Source organism: Oncorhynchus clarkii, chromosome 31 (assembly GCF_045791955.1).
Source record: "Oncorhynchus clarkii lewisi isolate Uvic-CL-2024 chromosome 31, UVic_Ocla_1.0, whole genome shotgun sequence".
Lineage (NCBI taxonomy): Eukaryota > Metazoa > Chordata > Actinopteri > Salmoniformes > Salmonidae > Oncorhynchus > Oncorhynchus clarkii.
Genome location: NC_092177.1, coordinates 35,623,245 through 35,637,614, shown reverse-complemented (window position 1 = coordinate 35,637,614; position 14,370 = coordinate 35,623,245). Strand labels below are relative to the sequence as shown.

The following is a 14,370-nucleotide window of genomic DNA, read 5'->3' as shown; positions in this document are numbered from 1 at the left end:
AAACTGTCAGTGACCCTTAATTACTGTCTACCAATCTAATGAGTGTTGATGGCAAAAAAGCTTCTGGGATTTTTGTCGTACTGTGTGCATTGCGTAGGAGGTTTATGCTTTCAGGCCAGTATTGCCCAACATTTGTGTGTGTGGGCATAGCGCTTTACTTACAGCTTTTCTGGGTCATATTGCAAGCCTTTTGATTTGATCCCATCGCCTCATATGAGACGGAATACTGTGCTTCCTGTATCTCTCCCAACAGTAGGCCCACTTCATCATTTTCAGAGTCAGGGTGGCTTAGCCATCCAATGTCAGCCCTGAAATAGATACAGTATGGACCATTGTTTGTGGGTGGGTATGTGCATGAGCATGCCCCAACTACCAATTCCAATGCATCTAAGGCAGACCTGAACTGTCACTACTAGGCGCCAAAACCATCAAATGTAGCTAAAAACCGGGCTCAATCAATATGTGCAAATGATTGGAGCACTATGAGAAACTGTGCTGTAAAGCCATTTTCCCTTGAATGTTTGCTACTGGTACTCTCATAATTGTTCAGGAACGGGATATTGCTGACACCACAACGATAGTGGCTGAAATTAATCTGCCACGATTCACCTGGAAGGCGGCTTATTAAGATTGCATTCCCATCTGTGTGCATTTCCTTCCTCACTTTCCCAGATAGGGTCGGAAGCAGGCAATTCGAATTAGACCATGGAGCAATGAAGAGGGGAGGGGACATTTGCCGCAAATTGCATTGTCTCTTTTTTTTAAACGATGACTCTTAGCTTTTCTTTTCTTTTTTGGCACTCTCCTTCCTTGAAAAAAATAAAGAATACAAATGATGTTGAGTTTTATCTGGGCCAAATTCCAGGAAAGAGCTTTTGGGTGTTCATCTGCCTTTGAAGTATTAAGGCAGAGAAGAGAGAGGGAGGTTAGATGACACTACAGGGTGTAAACCCTCAAGGTAGGTCAAGGGCACTGGCCGGACAATAGAAGTCAAATCGCCAAAACCACCCTAAATGGATTTGTGATCTAATCCATATAAAACGCACAGTCAATGGAAAAGACTATGCAGTATTTTTCCTTTTTATCAATGTCATTCTTCACACAACCTTGATGATGTAAATATAATAAACCATATCGTCGTCCTTTTACAACATCTCAATGAGTTTTATATAATCAATCATGATTTGAGTTGATTTAGATTTCACATATTGATCTTGCATGAGGAAGGTCTTCATCATCAACATATTCTTAGCTATAAGTATCTTTGGCTAGGCTCCTTGGTTTTAGCTTGCTAAATAAATAGCTAGCTACGTAAACAGATACGCTAGCCCAGGGGTGTCCAACTCAATCAGTGCACGAGCCATATTAAAAAAACTCAACAAATTTGCGGGCCAGACATGGCCTATTTGTTTTTACACTAAAAAACATGCAACTGCGACCCAAACTGGCCATTGTTTTATTCGAAAAAATATGGTCCTTTTATAATGTCCAATTATGTACATAAGATGCTGTATGTAGCATTTTAACATATTAAAACTAAAGAAGATATACATAATATTATACCAGCCTTTGCTGCTATGCTTGCAGATGTGCACAAAATGCTGCGACCCGAATAAAAAAAGTATTTAATAACTCCAAATAACAAATGTAGCTATAGATTTGTTGTAACATTTAAACTTAACATGTTTTTTAAAAATTGCGCTGCATGAATCACCGGTGCGGTTGAATGCAGCATTGCTGTATGGTGCACTCAAAATGTATTGTAGTTGAGTAGCAAGCCAAGGCTAATGCTCAAATTTTGCTGTAATAAGCCTATATATTTCTCCTTTGCATGGTGTTTTTTGGTTATTCATTGTCAAGCTTTAAAAACCGAAGCCAGACTGCTATATTTTAGTAGGACTGTGGCGTGTGTCTGTACACTTTTGTCGTGGAAATTCATACTGAGAGAGACTGTCATTTCTTCAAACAATCATCTTTATTTAATATCAATTAATTATTGCAACAATGAGACCAGTCACGAGTAGCCTAACTTTTACAGACAATGCAGAGTTTTTAAAGATGCTTAGTCATGGCTGGGTCCACCCCTCCCATGCAGATTGGGGGGCACCATGAGTCACTTTGGCTTTATCCTGTGGTCATCTGCTTCTGGTGTTGTTTCCCAGATGCAAGAAAGATTAGACACCATAAGGATTATGTTCTATTTCCCCAGGCTCCCTATCTCGGGTTACACCCACCACATCTTATCAATGGAATACCAGCTTTAGGTTTTTAGGCTCCTCGCAGTTCACACAGACATTTAAAAGAACAGACATGTCTTACTATTAGTTAAGTATTTAATCATTAACGATTAATATCAAACAAATCAGGTAAATATGTCATTTTTCTATCGCACATTCCCTCGGCTGTAAACGGCATTCACGAAAGCAGCCCAATTGAAGTTTGATTTACCGTCGCGAGCGCATCTGATTCAGAGGGGTTGGGTTAAATGCGGAAGACACATTTCAGTTAAATGCATTCAGTTGGACAACTGACTAGGTATCCCCCTTTCCCTATCAGGCTGTAATTTCATAAAGTAGATGATTCAACTGTTGACTGATTTATACTTGCTTGTGTGTCCTATTCGGCCCCCAGGCCTTGTGTTTGATCATTGCCCTTGCTAGTTTGATTGTATTGACATTCCCAGCCTTAGTTACAGCTGTCAGTTTCTGTTCAAAATATTGAGTCATTTAAACTGAAACCGTGCATCCCGAAAGGGTGGAGGAAGCAAACAATGTACCAGGCCAGCTATAATTTACAACCTGATGGCAATATCTTTTGGACTACCAAGAAATGTATTGGTGAATTATATTAATCATACATTGAACTGCACCCATCTATTCTGCCAACAATGCCATCATGGAATTTATAGTCAGATAGAACCTATTTTTAAAACCTCTTATAAAGTTGGTTTTGACGCAAAAACTGGGAATTTTATATTTTTGACTGATATTGTGATTGTCTGTCTGTTTCATATCCGCAAAGTAGTTAAAACTTTAAACCAGCCTGACATTTGGACTGGCCTGTTTATTTGGTCGATTGACCTTATGCACAGGGACTCATCCGTGTTACACATTATTTACCCGAATTGGCACTCTATTCCCCATTATTATAGTGCACTACCTTTGACCAGAGCCCTATGCAGGCCCTTGTCAAAATTATCATACCTTATTTTAAAACTAAAAAAATGTGCACTATATAGGGTGCAAATTTTTTGACACAAAGTATTGCACTATATGTTAAAAGAAGTAAACTATATAAGGAACAGGGTGCCATTTCAGATGCACTTAGCATGTTTTGTCATGGGTTTCCTGCTGAAATGAAGAGCTTTGCCATCCACTGGTTAGCAGGGCATGGCTAGTACACAACATGAGCCTGATTGACAGATACGAAAAAACTGCCCATTTTGTAACCAGATCTCTTCTTAATTCAGTGTAACCTTTTTTTCTTTTGTGTCTTCTCAGTATTCACTCCATGCAGTTCTTAGCCAAAGATTTTTTATAACAAACACAAGATAGACCACGGCCTATCGTTTCCAGTGGGAACAAATGAAGCATAGTGGGCAGAACAAACAAGGAGGTGGGCACAAGCTTGCGAGATCCTATAGGTGCGTTCTAGCATGTATTTGCGTATTTCCGTTAGGGAGAGCCCGCTCTGTGAAGTGTGCATGTGCAATAACTCAATTCGACCTTGCACTCCTTTTAAACAACAATTATTCTTTTTTTTTGTTTTGCAAAGTGTCAATTCTACCAAACTTAGTCGACTCTGTTCTTAACAGATTCTAGTTTTGGGAACTGTATTGAGATCTTCTCCCACTTATCTTCCTCTCATCACCATGTTTGGTGTTGATTGGAAATGCCAACCGGATGCTTCAGATGTATACATGCGGTGAAACATCTCGGTCATTGCTCTATCCGTGACTTGGACTTTAGTGGTCCATTATATGGCACTGGATTTCCTGGTTGTGGATTTGTTAAAAGGGCATTAAACTGGGTTACATAGTTAGACTGAAATATGAGCCATTGGCTGCTATCCATAGGCAGCTGTGTGCAGTTTAAACTGCTTTATACACTGATAAAGGTTAAGCAGCTCACAGAGGCTGAGCTGTGTGTGTCCTTGTGGTTGTACATTTGTGTGTGTATGTGGATTCTAACCAGTCCAAATGTCAGAATCTGCAACAGTTTTGATAACACTTTGTTATCTGTTATCTATGCTGTGTAAAGTGCAGGGGTGGACCCCACACTCATGCCATGCGTTAACTCTTGATTTACAATTACTTTATTTGATTACTAAATTACATATTAATGAGTTATAAGTAGTTTATCAGCAGACCTTCAAATACACTTGCTTTATATTGGCCAGTTTGCAGTTGTAAATGAGAACTTGTTCTCAACTGGCCTACCTGGTTAAATAAAGGTGAAATAAAATTTAAAATAAAATAAACACTGACACCACTCACCTTTTTCTACAGCCTGCTAAGGTTCCTAACACTCCACCCCTCTCCTTCCCTCTGTCCAGTGGTGGACCGCCAGGGCTGCGACCCCCACACTCGCTTCGTGGTGCCCCCCCGGACAGGGCACTGGGTGGCCCTGCTGCAGCGCGGCAACTGCACCTTCAAAGAGAAGATCCTCAAGGCCTCCGCTTTCAACGCCTCCGCCGTACTCATCTACAACAACAACTCCAATGAGGACACCGTCAAGATGGGCCATGAAGGTGAGGAGTGAAGATCTGGGGCATATTGATATTCATATGGGTTATTCATATGGCTTATGCACTCTATATGTCTCGTATATATGACCAGGGTAATATGGGGTGGCAGGTAGCCTAGTGGTTAGAGCTTTGGGCCAGTAACCAAAAGCTTGCTGGATTGAATCCCCGAGCTGACATGGTAAAACTCTGTCGTTCTGCCCCTGAACAAGGCAGTTAACCCACTGTTCCCTGGTAGACCGTCATTGGAAATAATAATTTGTTCTTAACTGACTTGCCTATTTAAATAAAGGTTACACAATATGGAATCATTCTTATGGGTACATATGGCTTGGCCTATTTATATGGTTTGTTCTATGGCTTTATGTATGTATGTACAGTGGGGCAAAAAAGTATTTAGTCAATTGTGCACGTTCTCCCACTTAAAAAGATGAGAGAGGCCTGTAATTTTCATCATAGGTACACTTCAACCATGACAGACAAAATTAGAAAAAAAATCCAAAAAATCACATTGTAGGATTTTTTTATGAATTTATTTGCAAATTATGGTGGAAAATAAGTATTTGGTCAATAACAAAAGTTTATCTCAATACTTTGTTATATACCCTTTGTTGGCAATGACAGAGGTCAAACGTTTTCTCTAAGTCTTCACAAGGTTTTCACACACTGTTGCTGGTATTTTGGCCCATTCCTCCATGCAGATCTCCTCTAGAGCAATGATGTTGAGATCTGGAGACTGGCTAGGCCACTCCAGGACCTTGAAATGCTTCTTACGAAGCCACTCCTTCGTTGCCCGGGCGGTGTGTTTGGGATCATTGTCATGCTGAAAGACCCAGCCACGTTTCATCTTCAATGCCCTTGCTGATGGAAGGAGGTTTTCACTCAAAATATCACGATACATGGCCCCATTCATTCTTTCCTTTACACGGTTTTAGATTAACTGTAAAGTTACAACACACGGATCAGTCGTCCTGGTCCCTTTTGCAGAAGAACAGCCCCAAAGCATGATGTTTCCACCCCCATGTTTCACAGTAGGTATGGTGTTCTTTGGATGCAACTCAGCATTCTTTGTCCTCCAAACACGACGAGTTGAGTTTTTACCAGAAAGTTATATTTTGGTTTCATCTGACCACATGACATTCTCCCAATCTTCTTCTGGATCATCCAAATGCTCTCTATCAAATTTCAGATGGGCCTGGACATGTACTGGCTTAAGCAGGGGGACACGTCTGGCACTGCAGGATTTGAGTCCCTGGCGGCGTAGTGTGTTACTGATGGTAGGCTTTGTTACTTTGGTCCCAGCTCTCTGCAGGTCATTCACTAGGTCCCCCCGTGTGGTTCTGGGATTTTTGCTCACCGTTCTTGTGATCATTTTGACCCCACGGGGTGAGATCTTGCGTGGAGCCCCAGATCGAGGGAGATTATCAGTGGTCATTTCCTAATAATTGCTCCCACAGTTGATTTCTTCAAACCAAGCTGCTTACCTATTGCAAATTCAGTCTTCCCAGCCTGGTGCAGATCTACAATTTTGTTTCTGGTGTCCTTTGACAGCTCTTTGGTCTTGGCCATAGTGGAGTTTGGAGTGGGACTGTTTGAGGTTGTGGACAGGTGTCTTTTATACTGATACTACTTTTATACAAGTTCAAACAAGTGCCATTAATACAGGTAACAAGTGGAGGACAGAGGAGCCTCTTAAAGAAGAAGTTACAGGTCTGTGAGAGCCAGAAATCTTGCTTGTTTGTAGGTGATCAAATACTTATTTTCCACCATAACTTGCAAATAAATTCATTAAAAGTCCTACAATGTGATTTTCTGGATTTTTTAAAATAATTTTGTCTGTGTGTGTGTGTGTGTGTGTGTGTGTGTGTGGCTTCTATGTAGTGATGGGGGCAAAGTTACATATCGGGAAATCATTTTTGACGATATCATTTTGACAACATCTCAAAATATCTTCTTTTTAAATACGGAGCCAATTTGTTTTCTGCATTTTTATTTCCATGACTAATCAAAACTTGTTTTCTCATGGCTCTCTCTTGTCCCTCTGCAGGAGACATATGGTGAGCGATATGTTTGAAACATTGAATCACAGTAAAATCACAGTATCGAATCGCAATACATATAGCCTCCATACTCAACTGGTGGTCCGCAGACAGAATCCGGACCCAGAACATGGTCAATACGGATCGCAGGTCGGGCTTTGACCCCTGGTGTCATATGAACACACATAAGATATGGAAAAATGCATAAAATTGCAGGAGCTTTAAAACTGCAACAACAACAACAAAAACGTCCCCATGCAAAATATGTAGAATTGTGGGGAGTTAGCTTTAAAACTGCAACATTTTCTCTTTGCCAACAAGAAGATTGTGTGAACAGTTTTTGGGGTCGCATGGGTTGCGAGGTGGGGGTTTGTTACTATGCAGATAAATTACATTATCCCATCCAGAACTTTGTCACCTTGGAAATGTGTGTGACTGGACCTTCTCAAATAGTACTTGAGTACCCCTGACATATAGAATCGAGAGAATCTGCTGCTCGGTGTGTCTTAGCCTGTGATGGTGGTGAAGTTAGCATTTAGCTTTTGTTATATGGTGCCTATAGCCAGCTAGCCTGCTGTGATGGTGGGTGTACGACAATTATACCGTCTGCCAAGGGTTATTGACAGTGTGTGTATGTGTAGCAGTCATAGTGCAGTATGTTTTCTGGCAGTTTGTCGTTTGTGATGTGGCTGCAGGGGACAGTACAGGGCACAGACAGTGTGGCTGTCCTGACTGGACTGAAGGATATGGAGAATGACTCCTGCATGCTGGACCTCAGCCACCACCACAGCTAAACACCAACACAGCCAGCGGGCTTGGGCATGGCCGGTGTTCTGTTACACTGCAACATGTGCACACACCCACACAGAAGCGTGTTCGGGCACACAAACATATTTACAGCATTGTCACCTCTCTCTATCCTTCCCTCCGCCTCTCTCCTTTGCTACACATGCATTTCTTCCTACTCACTCTGTGTCATTGCTAGCATCATTGTCTCAGTCTCAGCTTATTTAAGCCACAATGTGAATTCATATGAGTACATTCAGGCCTTCTGATCTTTGGATCACAACTTTTACATGAAGCGTCTCTAAGAAAACAACACCCGTTAAAATATAAATCGGACACTTCATGAATGAGTCTACTGTATGAGTGAGTGAGTGAAAGTAGCTGACGGCTAGCCTAGAGACATTTTGTACTTCACCTTAGCGTCCCCCCACCCCAGGGGATGCCCTGAGCTAATTCAAGGTAGCATTGAAAAGCCTGCATGAATGAGACAGTCTAGTGAGCAGAGGGAAAGAAATAGAGGGCGGGTGCTGGTGTAGCATCCCTATAGCGCTGAGGAGCCAAAAGCTGTGAAGGCAGGCAGGCAGTGGTGGTTAGAGGAAAGGAAAAAAGGGAGAGAGGGAGGGAAAAAAATTAAACAAAGTGACAGAGCTAGCTGGGAATAACAGTGGTTGCTTGAGTCTAGTAACAGTAGGTGGGGAGGAGAGGAGCAACAAGGGAAAGGGAGGGAGGAAGAGGTAGGTGTAGAGAGAGGGAGAATGAGTCAGAAGGTGTGATAGCACTGTCTGGGTGGGATCGATGGGCTTTTATAAATATAGAAGGGGTGCCATGACTAATTTATAAGGTCATTTTCTATCATGAACGAATGGTGGAATTCTGATAGTTTCCCCGAGCGCAAACCTTTCAGTATTGATCACTGTTTGCGTGAAAAGCACGTCATTTATCATGGGATGGGAGTTATTTGTCAATATCATGGGGATATGGGAGATGTATGCATTTGACTTTGAGGGAGTGTGTGTGTGTGTGTGTGTGTGTGTGTGTGTGTGTGTGTGTGTGTGTGTGTGTGTGTGTGTGTGTGTGTGTGTGCGCATGCTAGGCTGGGGTGGTATCCAGATTGTTATACCTTCATACCGACCTTGTGGTATATATAACAAGTACATGTAAATCCCAAAGCAAATGCTAGCTAAATACTAACGAACACATACAAACATTTGATTTCATTTGTATTTATTTTTATCCACTTTGTGTCCCCAATTTCGTGACTACCATCTTGTCTCATCGCTGCAACTCCCCAACGGGCTCGGGAGAGGCGAAGGTCGGGTCAGGCGTCCTCCGAAATACGACCCGCCAAGCCACGCTTCTTAACACCCATCCGCTTAACCCGGAAGCCAGATGCACCATTGTGTCAGAGGAAACAGCGTTCAACTGACGACCGAAGTCAGCCTGCAGGCGCCCGGCCCGCCACTCGGGAGGCCCTACATGCAAACATTTTATACAGTTTCTGACATACAGTGCCTTCAGAAAGTATTCACACTGTACTTTTTCCACATTTTATTGTGTTACAAAATGGGAATAAAATTGATTTGTCATTTTGTCAAAGTATAAGAAACATTCTAACATTTTGTTAAAAAATATGAAAACTAAAAAAAAAAACTGAGTCAATAAATGTTAGAATCACCTTTGGCAAAGATTACAGCTGTGAGTTTTTGTAAGTCTCTAAGAGCTTTCCACACTTGGATTGTGCAACATTTGCCCATTATTATTTTCAAAATTATTCAAGCTCTGTCAAATTGGTTGTTGATCATTGCTAGACAACCATTTTCAGGTCGTCATAGATTTTCAAGCAGATTTCGAAACTGTAACTCGGCCACATTCACTGTCTTCTTTGTAAGCAACTCTAGTGTAGATTTTTCCTTGTGCTTTAGGTTATTGTCCTGCTGAAAGGTGAATTAATTTCCCAGTGCCCGGTGGGAAGCAGACTGAATCAATCTAGGATTTTGCTGTTCTTAGCTCCATTACGTTTATTTTTTATCCTGAAAAACTCCCCAGTCCTAAACGATTACAAGCATACTCAGAACATGATACAACCACCACTGTACTTGAAAATATGGAGAGTGATACTCAGTAATGTTTTGGAATTGTCCCAAACATAACACAACACTTTGTATTCAGGACAAAAAGATAATTGCATTGCCACATTTTTTGCAGTATTACTTTAGTGCCTTGTTGCAAATAGGAGGCATGTTTTGGAATATTTTTTCTTCTCCACAGGCTTCCTTTTCACTATGTCAATTAAGATGATAATTTTCTCCTATCACAGCCATTAAACTCTAACTGTTTTCAAGTCACCATTGGCCTCATGGGGAAATCCCTGAGCAGTTTCCTTGCTCTACGGCAACAGCATTAGGAAGGACACCTGTACAGTATCTTTGTAGTGACTGGGTATATTGATACACCATCCAAAGTGTAACTAATAACCACCATGCTCAAAGGGATATTCGATGTGTCTTTAAACCTGTCTAGGGCACACGTTCCGCTAACGGAACCACCCCCCCAACATTCCGCTGAAAAGGGAGCGCGGGGAAATCAAAAATATTTTTTTGAAATATTTAACTTTCACACATTAACAAGTCCAATACAGCAAATGAAAGATAAACATCTTGTTAATCTACCCATCGTGTCCGATTTTTATGTTTTACAGCGAAAACACAACATATATTTATGTTAGATCACCACCACATTTTTCCCAGCCAAAGATAGAGTCACAAACGCTGAATTAGAGATAGAATTAATCACTAACCTTTGATAATCTTAATCAGATGACACTTATATGACATCATGTTACACGATACATTTATGTTTTGTTCGATAATATGCATATTTATATCCACAAATCTCGGTTTACATTGGCGCCAATGTCCGAAATGCCTCCAAAATATCCGGAGTAATTACAGAGAGCTACGTCAGATAACAGAAATACTCATACTACTCATCATAAACTTGGATGAAAGATACATGTTTTACATATAATTAAAGATACACTGGTTCTTAATGCAACCGCTGTGTCAGATTTTTTTAAAAGCGTTACGAAAAAAGCATACCATGCAATAATCTGAAATAAATATATTTCTCCGCCATGTTGGAGTCAACAGTAATACGAAATTACATCATAAATATTCCCTTACCTTTGATGATCTTTCATCAGAATGCAGTGCAAGGAATCCTAGTTCCGCAATAAATCGTTGTTTTGTTCCATATCAAATCAAATCAAATCAAATCAAATTTATTTATATAGCCCTTCGTACATCAGCTGATATCTCAAAGTGCTGTACAGAAACCCAGCCTAAAACCCCAAACAGCAAGCAATGCAGGTGTAGAAGCACGGTGGCTAGGAAAAACTCCCTAGAAAGGCCAAAACCTAGGAAGAAACCTAGAGAGGAACCAGGCTATGTGGGGTGGCCAGTCCTCTTCTGGCTGTGCCGGGTGGAGATTCTAACAAAACATGGTCAAGATGTTCAAATGTTCATAAATGACCAGCATGGTCGAATAATAATAAGGCAGAACAGTTGAAACTGAAGCAGCAGCACAGTCAGGTGGACTGGGGACAGCAAGGAGTCATCATGTCAGGTATTCCTGGGGCATGGTCCTAGGGCTCAGGTCCTCCGAGAGAGAGAAAGAAAGAGAGAATTAGAGAGAGCATATGTGGGATGGCCAGTCCTCTTCTGGCTGTGCCGGGTGGAGATTATAACAGAACATGGCCAAGATGTTCAAATGTTCATAAATGACCAGCATGGTCGAATAATAATAAGGCAGAACAGTTGAAACTGGAGCAGCAGCACAGCCAGGTGGACTGTGGACAGCAAGGAGTCATCATGTCAGGTAGTCCTGGGGCATGGTCCTAGGGCTCAGGTCCTCCGAGAGAGAGAAAGAGAGAAGGAGAAAATTAGAGAACGCACACTTAGATTCACACAGGACACCGAATAGGACAGGAGAAGTACTCCAGATATAACAAACTGGCCCTAGCCCCCCGACACATAAACTACTGCAGCATAAATACTGGAGGCTGAGACAGGAGGGGTCAGGAGACACTGTGGCCCACTCCGAGGACACCCCCGGACAGGGCCAAACAGGATGGATATAACCCCACCCACTTTGCCAAAGCACAGCCCCCACACCACTAGAGGGATATCTTCAACCACCAACTTACCATCCTGAGACAAGGCTGAGTATAGCCCACAAAGACCTCCGCCACGGCACAACCCAAGGGGGGGGGGGGGCAACCCAGACAGGATGACCACATCAGTGACTCAACCCACTCAGGTGACGCACCCCCTCCAGGGACGGCATGAGAGAGCCCCAGTAAGCCAGTGACTCAGCCCCTGTAATAGGGTTAGAGGCAGAGATTTCCAGTGGAAAGAGGGGAACCGGCCAGGCAGAGACAGCAAGGGCGGTTCGTTGCGCCAGAGCCTTTCCGTTCACCCTCCCACTCCTGGGCCAGACTACACTCAATCATATGACCCACTGAAGAGATGAGTCTTCAGTAGAGACTTGAAGGTTGAGACCGAGGTTGCGTCTCTGACATGGGTAGGCAGACCGTTCCATAAAAATGGAGCTCTATAGGAGAAAGCCCTGCCTCCAGCTGTTTGCTTAGAAATTCTAGGGACAATTAGGAGGCCTGCGTCTTGTGACCGTAGCGTACGTGTAGGTATGTACGGCAGGACCAAATCAGAGAGATAGGTAGGAGCAAGCCCATGTAATGCTTTGTAGGTTAGCAGCAAAACCTTGAAATCAGCCCTTGCTTTGACAGGAAGCCAGTGTAGAGAGGCTAGCACTGGAGTAATATGATCAAATTTTTTGGTTCTAGTCAGGATTCTAGCAGCCGTATTTAGCACTAACTGAAGTTTATTTAGTGCTTTATCCGGGTAGCTGGAAAGTAGAGCATTGCAGTAGTCTAACCTAGAAGTGACAAAAGCATGGATTAATTTTTCTGCATCATTTTTGGACAGAAAGTTTCTGATTTTTGCAATGTTACGTAGATGGAAAAAAGCTGTCCTTGAAATGGTCTTGATATGTTCTTCAAAAGAGAGATCAGGGTCCAGAGTAACGCCGAGGTCCTTCACAGTTTTATTTGAGACGACTGTACAACCATTAAGATTAATTGTCAGATTCAACAGAAGATCTCTTTGTTTCTTGGGACCTAGAACAAGCATCTCTGTTTTGTCCGAGTTTAAAAGTAGAAAGTTTGCAGCCTTCCACTTCCTTATGTCTGAAACACATTCTTCTAGCAAGGGCAATTTTGGGGCTTCACCATGTTTAATTGAAATGTACAGCTGTGTGTCATCCGCATAGCAGTAAAAGTTAACATTATGTTTTCGAACAACATCCCCAAGAGGTAAAATATATAGTGAAAACAATAGTGGTCCTAAAATGGAACCTTGAGGAACACCGGAATTTACAGTTGATAATGTCCATTACTAGTGTCCAATTAGCTACTTTTGCTAGCAGGTTTAGTTCACATGTCCAAAAGCTGGCGCTGGTCCAGGGGAACTCGGACGAAAACTTCAAAAAGTTATATTCCAGGTCGAATAAACTGGTCAAACTAAGTAGAGAATCAATCTTCAGGATGCTATTATCATATATATCCAATATCGTTCCAACCGGAGCATTCGTTTTGTCTACAGAGTAATGGAATGCAAGGCGATATAATGACTACTGCGCGTAACCAGGAACTTGCATTCTGCCAGACTAGTGACTCAAATAGCTGCCATCCGGTCCCACATCACACTAGAGGCTTCATTCCACGTTCTACTGACTATTGACATCTAGTGGAAGGCGTAGGAAGTGCGAACAGATCCATATCTTATTTGGATGTGAATAGGCGATGAGTTGACCAACCAGCCCCAGAATTTCCACTTCCTGTTTGGAAGTTTGCCTGCCCTATGAGTTCTGTTATACTCACAGACATAATTCTAACAGTTTTAGAAACTTCAGAGTGTTTTCTATCCAATAGTAATACTAATATGCATATATTAGCATCTTGGACAGAGTAGGAGGAAGTTCACTATGGGCACGCAATTCATCCAAAGTGAAAATGCTGCCCCCTATCCCTAAAAGGTACAAAAAAATAAAAATACCTTTCTGGGATATGTGGGCGTCCCACCTGGCCAAAATGCAGGGAAAATGCAGAGCGCCAAATTCAAATAAATTACTATAAAAATCTAACATTCATTAAATCACACATGCAAGATAGCAAATTAAAGCTACACTTGTTGTGAATCCAGCCAACATGTCAGATTTCAAAAAGGCTTTTCGGCGAAAGCAAACAATGCTATTATCTGAGGATAGCACCTCCGTAAACAAATAGAGAAACCATATTTCAACCCTGCATGCGCGACACAAAACGCAGAAATAAAAATATAATTTATGCCTTAAATATGACAAGCTTCTTTTGTTGGCACTCCAATATGTCCCATAAACATCACAAACGGTCCTTTTGTTTGATTAATTCCGTCGATATATATCCAAAATATCAATTTATTTGGCGCGTTTGATCCAGAAAACACTGGTTCCAACTTGCGCAACGTGACTATAAAATATCTCAAAAGTTACCTGTAAACTTTGCCAAAACATTTCAAACTACTTTTGTAATAGAACTTTAGGTATTTTTTTGCGTAAATAATCGATTAAAATTGAAGATGGAATGATCTGTGTTCAATACAGGAGGAAAACAAACTGTAGCTAGCTTTCTGGTCACGCGCCTCTATCTAATAGTACACTTGAAGTGACACTCGTTCAAGATAGCCAT

The 14,370-nt window shown here is 41.7% G+C and overlaps 1 pseudogene; it reads left to right on the top strand.

The window, feature by feature from the left end:
• Positions 1–14,370, top strand: part of LOC139390562 (E3 ubiquitin-protein ligase RNF130-like) — a 77,812-nt pseudogene that overhangs the window by 24,802 nt on the left and 38,640 nt on the right.